Source organism: Meriones unguiculatus, chromosome 18 (assembly GCF_030254825.1).
Source record: "Meriones unguiculatus strain TT.TT164.6M chromosome 18, Bangor_MerUng_6.1, whole genome shotgun sequence".
In the NCBI taxonomy this organism is placed as follows: Eukaryota; Metazoa; Chordata; class Mammalia; order Rodentia; family Muridae; genus Meriones; species Meriones unguiculatus.
In genome coordinates, this window is record NC_083365.1 from 69060541 (window position 1) to 69068565 (window position 8025).

Here is an 8025-nt window from a genome sequence, read left to right on the forward strand (position 1 = left end):
CCTGTGTGGTGCCGGACTGGTGGTCATCTCAGGTGTCAGAGTTTAAGCTGATGCTTATATTACTGGCCCTCAAGATTTGGTTAATGCCTGGATATGCTTATCCTTGTTGTGTAAACCTATCTGATTGGTTGATTAAATGGCCTATCCTGGGACAGGGAAGAATACGGTAGTTGTGGCTCAGGTTCCTGAGCTTCTGAGGACAAGAGAATCATGGGAAAGAGAAGAGGTTAGGAAGAGAGGAGGAAGGAGAATGCCAGGATGGGTTAGGTGGAGAAGGAACCACAGGCAAGGAGGAAGGAGTCTGAGGATTGCATAGGTGTAGAAACACCAAGGAAAAATATAAACAAGTATTTATAAGATTATAGAAAGAGGGTAGCCCAGATAAGGATGGTGAAGGTGGACAGCATTGGATGGGGCCTGACAGGTAGATGATAAGGTTAGTGAGACACCGTAGATGATATATCTGCCCAGCCCAAGTTTCATAAGGCAATTATAAAATCTAGCAGGTGTCTGTGTCTTATAATTTGGGATAGCGGGTTAGATAACACTTCCATGATAATCTTAGGGCTAATAATAAACATTATATAGTCCAACACTAATTTTCCTTTGCTACAACTTGGGCTAGCTTTATTTTCAGTGAATGTTAGGCTGCTTATCATTCAGATGTTCATAGGTTTGAACACTGAGTATAGACATGGCCTCTCTCCTCTGTGCCACCTAGGGATGAACATGTGACACAGCCGGCACACCTGTGATCCTTCTGGGACCAGGTCATTCCACAATTTTAAGAACAAGGAATTAGAAAAAGGTTAAGCGTCTGATTGCTTCCTCTCAAAGGCGATATTTTATATAATTTTTTTCTTTTATTTAATTGCATACTTCTTCATTTCCAAATTGTATGTATATAATCTCAATACCTGGTTTCTGTGGGATCTCTGTGTTCAGGATCAGCATAACCTAAAACCTTGCTTTTTAGACTAGAGGACTGGTTTGCAGTCGAACTTTCAGTCTGATGTCCTTCCAAAAACTTCTACAAATATCTATGCGTGTTTGGGCTCTTCTTGTTGCTATGTTAAAGTGTTCTAACAAAAAAGCTTAACAGAAAAATGGGTTTGCTTTGTTAATAGTTCAAGGTTGTAGTCTACTATGGTTGGGATGTCAAAGCATGTGGAACTTGAAGCAGCTCCCTAAAGCTCCCGCTGCTGTGATTGCCCAACACAATGGACCATAACCTAGAACTGTGAGATCAAATTAACTCTTTCTCGTAGTATTTTATTACAACAACAACAAAAAAGATAATCTCAGAATTCTTCCATCTAAGATCTCTAGTGCTTGCTTTTCCATGCACCATTTCCACAGGCCTCTCTCTTGTCTTCAGGTTTTTCCAACAAAGGTAGGATGAAGGATGTGAGACAAAACTAGGCAATGAGAATTGTACCAATCTGGTCTTCTGGTCCCACGTACCCAGCAGGCTAAAGAAGCAGTAGAATATTTATAATTAGTTTTTTAGTTATTTAGATTAAATTATTGGGTATAGTTCTTCTGGCTTTCATCACAACTCATTTCTTTGCTGCTACCCAAAATTGCATTTTCAAACACATAAGAATGTACAAAGTGTCAGCTCAGATAGCATGCACATTTAAAAGAATGAAATTATGTCCAATTGACCTGGTCCTGTGGTGACAATACCCTAATGTTCATTGGGTCTTAATAAGTATTAAAATTAGTGTAGGCACCCTACTCTTAAATAGAAAGATTCTGTTTACCTTTAGCTAAAGCTTGTTTTGCAATCTACCCTTTTATGATAGCCATTCCTTGAAGAATAAAATAGAACAAATACAGTGTTAACAGATGTGTAGCTTCAAAGAAAAGTACACAAAATTATTTTACTTTCCAGCAATTCCTTTTCTAGTACAGTTGTTTTCTCAAAATGTTAGAAAGCTAAAAAGTGAGTAGCACTGGCCAACAGAACAGTTACCTGCCCTTTATATTGCCTCTCTACAAAAGTTCTTTATATTTTGTTGGGGAGAAAAAAAATAGCAAGTTTTCTTTTGCTTGTTTTGCATAGACACATGAAGAAGGTGTAGAGCTTATAAGTTCTACCAAGATTTCAAAGACATCAGAAGAGTCAGGTAGGATACTCAAGAAGAATGAATGAAACTGGCCTCAAATATGTCAGTAATTATCTGCCATGCTCAACAGCAGTGTATGTGCATATATCATGTGTGTGTGTGTGAACATGTGCATGTACAGGTCAGAGGTTGATGATGTGTGTCTTTATTAGATGTTTGAGATAGTGTCTCCCTCTAAATCTGAATCTCATGATTCAGGTAGACTAACTGTCTACTCAGTGAACACCAGGAACCTACCCATCTCTGCCTTCCAAACATGGGCACTACAGATGCCCATCACAATGCCCAATTTTAGATGGTACTACAGATATGAAATTAGGTCCTCGTGCTTCTGTCATTAGCACTTTTCTCATTGAGCAATCACCCCAGGCAGAGGAAAGGTTGACTTTTACCTTCCAAGAGACTGAACATGTTCAATACAATTGTCCCCAGGATTCCAACACACAGGTTTGGTGCCTAAGTATACCATTTGAGTGATTAAGTAATGTAAGTTAGATTTCTGGGACTTTAGGCTATTCTTACAGCCAAGACTTTCAAGTTTCTCAATTCTTTTCTTCTTTATGGAAAAGCTACCCTGGTTTACAATGAGGCATCAAGGCAATTATCTTACAAATGGAAAATATATATTTAGATCATTAACTTTGGAGGCTGAAGTCCAAGAAAGCGTGGCCTTACTGTCTTTGACCTCTAGTGGGAACAGCATATAACAAGAAAATTGTGAATCAGAGTAGATTTCCATGTCTTGGTCCAGGAAACAGAGTGAGACAGGATAGACAATGTTTTCATAATCCTTTTGAAGGCCTCCCTCCAATGCTGGTTCATTTTCACTATATATATTTGACACAAGAATCTCTGGGGAAGACTCTTAATGAAGAATTATCTAGATCAGGTTGGCTTATGAGAATGTCTATGAGGATCACCTTCACTGTTAATTGATATGAGAAGACCCAGGCCACTGTGGGTGGTACCTATTTACTAGACTGTACCCTGAACTTTGTAAAGTGAAGAAAGCTAATTAGCAAGCAAGCAAATAAACAGTCAAGCAAGTGTGCATTAACTCTACTCCTCCTTTTTACTATGGGTATGATGAGACTGCCTAACATCCTGCCTAGACTTTTCAGAAAAGATGAAGACAGAGTTGTGAGCTATCACGGACCATTTCTCCCCTCAGTTAATTGCTGTCAAGTCATTTCACCACACCTACAGAAATGAAAATAGAATACCCCAAACTTAATGACCTCTCCCTAAACCCCTATTTCTAAAGGTTCCAATGGCACTACCTGAGGACAAAGATTGCAATACACTAGACTTTACGAGTCTAGTGTAAACACCAAAACTGTAGTCTGGTGACTCTGAAGGGTTCTTTTAGTTTCTTTTTAATCTGTCTTTTTTAGGCAGCCTGGCCTAACAGAGAGGAGTCTTCCCTTTTGCTATTCATTTCAGTCTTGTATATTTGTTGATATAGTGGTGTTTATATCTGGACACTTTTAACCACAAATAACCACCAGAGAAAATGAGGTGAAGCTTAGAGACCAGGTCATAGAGAAAATGGTTAAGTCTAAAAGTGTCCAGACTTTCAAAGTCACCTAGCACTTATCAAGATAAAGGGGCTATGAAATAACACAGTGTAAAGGGCAGAGAGGTGACAGTCGTCATTAATATCAGCATGATTGATTCATATCCTTGAAACGTACCAAACTTTAACTCAAGTTCAGCAACTCCATAATTTATATAAGTACAATGTGTGTCAGTTCATTAGCTGATCATTAGTGAGCTGGGGGATGAAGTTCTAAAATATCCTCAGGAAAATTACAAGGGCTTGTACCAGGAAATAAGAGTACCTTACAAGCTTACTTTTAGAGAAAGGGGTGTGTCTGTGTATGTATGGATATATAAATGCCTAATTGTTTTCCCTTTCAATGCATGTTTATGTATGTGTGAATGTTTGTATGTGTTGAGTACAGTTGTATTTATGCCACAGGGCCCATGTAAAGGTCAGAGAACAACCTCAGGGGTTGGTCTTCACCTTCTACCTTGCTTGAGGCAGGGTTTCTCATTGCTTTGATATTGTGAACACCAGGCTTACTGGTCTGCACTTCCAGGAATTTGCCCGACTACGTTCCATCCCAAATTGGAGTGTTGGGATCACAGTTTCTGACTTTAAACACATCCTAGGTGTCTGACCTTAGGCCCTCAGGCTTGTGCAGCTCGCTTGCCCCACTAAACTGTCTTCCAGCCCCGGGCTTACTTTCTACATTTAATTTTCCTTCACTGCTCTGCAATTTGCTTCACTCTGAGGCCAGACTTGGAAATCTCTTTGGTCAGTCATGTGTTTTCCCTGTTCCTATCAGTGCATTTCCTTCCACCATTCTCTAGCATGTCATTGATTAAACATGTAGAGCAATTGTTTACAAATAGTGGTTTTCAATAAATAATAATGGATTGATTAAGAATTTTGCTTCAAATTCTAATTACAGAAAACCTAATTGCAATAGAAATAATATGATAGCTTTTAAATACAATTTATGTCAGGATGAAAGAGAACTGGAGTTTAAATAATGAATGAAAACTTTTGTAACACATCAAAAAGAAAAAAAATGTCCAGTATATTTTATTACAGGGAAGGTGAGGCTAACACAGACATGGCAGTAAGGAAACACAAATGGGTAACCCTTTTTCATCCTACAGTTTTGTAAACAAATGGCTTTGAAATGGGGTGCAAAGGTTAGCTTTCCTTGTTATTTATTATCACTATAGTTTTATTTTCTGTGCTTTCTAAGGGTGATCATGGGAATATCAATGGTTGCAAAAACAAGACCAACCTGTCGAAAGTGCTTGAAAGAAACCTCCATTGGAAACAGATCTTACCCAAAAGTGATCGCGTTTACAGTTACATAAGGCCAAGCAGAACAAGTAAGAACTCTGCCTTGGGGCTTTTGTTTTTATTTTTTTAAAGGGTATATTTTTATGCCTTGGTGTGTTGGTATATGTGCATGTAGATGCTCTTAGGCAGAAGAGGACATAGGAACTCATGAACCTGGAACTACAGGAAGCTATGAGCTACCTGACATAAGTGTTGGGAACTAAATGTAGGTCCTTCTCTGGAAGAGCAGTATGTACTCTTAACCATCTCCCTAGCCAATAAACTGATTTTATTTCTGTATTTATTTCTCATTCTTTTCCCATTATCAAGAAGGAGTACAAACGTTATATTTCTTCAAAGTTTTAAATCTATGTATTCCTAGTCCTTTAAGTTGCTTTTGATCTGTCTCTCTGTGTGTCCATTCTTCCCTGCAATTTCACACACATATACAGAACTTTTTTTCTGTTTAAACATCATATAAACATATGCCAATATGTATATTATACATAAAAGTCTACATTCATGTATTAACTAAAATATGTAGTTTCTAGAATATTACACAATTTTATATATTTCAAAAATTCATATGAATGTTGTCATGCTCTATAAGCTTTTGAAATTGTTTTGCATTTTATTCAATAATGTATTTCTGAGTCATTTATATTGATATATGGGCTTGATTTCACTCATTTTACCTATGGTTAGTGTTCTATTAAATGAAATTACTGCAATTCCTTTTTTTTTCTCATAATCATTGAAAATCAGATTGCTTCCAGTCTAGGCTGTGATAATGGCTTCTGAACATGATGTTATGTGACTTTTCCTGCCTCTGTGTAAGGATTTCTTCAGGGTGTAACATAAAGACTGGGATGCCTGGAACATGCTTAAGATATATGTCACAAAATTCAATTTTAAAACGTTAAAGGATCTAGTACATTAAAATAGCATCTAGTATTTATTAAAAATGTCACTGATTTTACTGTAACTTTTTGTAGTTAATTGAGTAAAAACAGCTTGTATTAGAAAAGGATTAGTTCAGGGACTAGAGAAAAGAGAGAATGAATAGGATGGATAACACAGAGATTAGAGTCCCTACAGTTATTGTTTGAAACTTTGACCCTTCATATTGGCAACTTCCCTTTCCACTATCACCACATTCTTATTTTACTCTCTTAACATGTCAGCTCATCTATAAATTCACCACTGACTGTTCAGAGCTTGTTTTCAGAAGTTGTTTCTTGGTAAATATGAAAGCCAAACTCAATTATGTGACTTTGTCTAACTTTCCACAGCCCAGAGTCATCTGAAAGGAGAGCCTCAGTAGAGAGATTGCCTAGATTAGGTTGTCTGTGGCCATGTCTGTGGGGGTTGTTTAAGTTATTCTTAGGTTTCGGTGAGCCTAGCCTACTGTGTGCAGAGTACTCCCTAGGTAGTGGTCCTGGCTTGTGTAATAAAGCCAGCTAAGCCTAACCCAGTGACTAAATCAGAGTACAGGGCTGAGTCATTTTCCTCCATGGCCCCTGCCTCCTGGTTTCTGTGTCGAGTTCCTGTGCTGAATTTCCTCGGTGATGGACTATTACTGGACAAACCAATCTTTCCTCTCCTAGTTGCTTTTATCATAGCAACAGAAAAGAAACTAGGACAAGTGGCCTCTTCTGACTACATTTGAAAACAATACAGTATACTTTCTATTTTCACCAGTGCCTCACAAGCACGCCCAGAACTCTAACATGACTTCCCTTAGAATTACAAAATGTCATGCATAGGAAAATTTTAATCAATATGCACTTCAATTCTGTTACAAAGAAGAAAAATTAATCCCCAAGGGGGTAAAACAATTAACTCCATGTCCCACAGCTTTTTAGCAGGAGGGGGAGAAATAGAATTTGAAGTAGGACAACCTTGAGTCAATTGCTCTAATCCTCATCCTCTTCTGGGAAATAAAAACTTCCCATGCACAGCTCAGCATCTACCAACACTAGATTCTACAGCTTTGTTCATGTTTAGATTTTCCCTCTAATCATGGAAAACAACATGGAGGTTTTAACATGTGTGTGGAGGGGGCCCATGTGGGTCCCAGTGAAGGAGTTCAGGTCATGGTAGACAGCATGTTTACCAGCTGGACCAACTCATTGGCCCCTCCGTCATGACTAAACAGCCATAACACAGGATGCTAATACAGTGTAGCAAGTTTTAATCAAGATAGACGGCTCAATGTTCCTAGAAGCTGCACCCTAAAAACGGAATTCTCTTCAGTACGGATGAGGACTTCTACATTCTCTGCAGAAGTCAGGAGGTCATCATGGTCCTTTGGAGTGCACTCTGTATACACGAACCTGGGTTCTGACCTACTCTCCAACCTTATGAAGAAAAGGATTCTACGGCAGTTTCAAGTCTAAAATCATTTGCAACATTCATAATAATTTTTCTCTAAATATAATGTAAACAATCCTGAAGGAATTGTGACAACTCTCAAACTCTCAAAATATTGAAGGGGTCAGTATTAGATTACATACACCTGCACACAGACACACAAATGCAAACACGTAAATACACACACACACACACACTCAAGTAAATAAATAAATTTAACAAAATTATGAGAGAAATAAGAAGAAATGATACAATGGAATATCCAAATTTACCTTACTTTTCATTGAATTGTTTGTATTTAATGAACAAAATTTCTAATACACTATTGAGGTTACCTACCTATTATTGAATGACAATTACGGTTAGATATAATTATTAAATGACATAACATAAATTAAATATGAAGTGAACTTTTCGGCAAAAGCTAAACGATGAAGTCCCACAAAGTGAGCCCTTGCATGCAAACGTCACACAGTTGAGCGCACGGCCATTGGAGCCACCCTTGTAGCATTTGTTCTTTATATTCCCTCCCGTCTCCCAATGACATTATGTCTGAAAACTCAACAACGTGGAGTTATTTTGGATATATTTTAACTTCAGTTAAATAATGTCATATATATTTTCTAACATCTGCCTTTTTTCTTTTTACTAAAATGT

General features: G+C 37.8%; 1 non-coding gene across 1 annotated transcript; it reads right to left on the reverse strand.

Annotated features, from left to right (window-relative positions):
- Nucleotides 1-639: 639 nt before the first annotated feature.
- LOC132649144 (small nucleolar RNA SNORA17) lies at nucleotides 640-771 on the reverse strand. Its single transcript, XR_009587573.1, has one exon. It is a non-coding gene; the product is annotated as a small nucleolar RNA SNORA17 (small nucleolar RNA).
- Nucleotides 772-8025: the final 7254 nt, after the last annotated feature.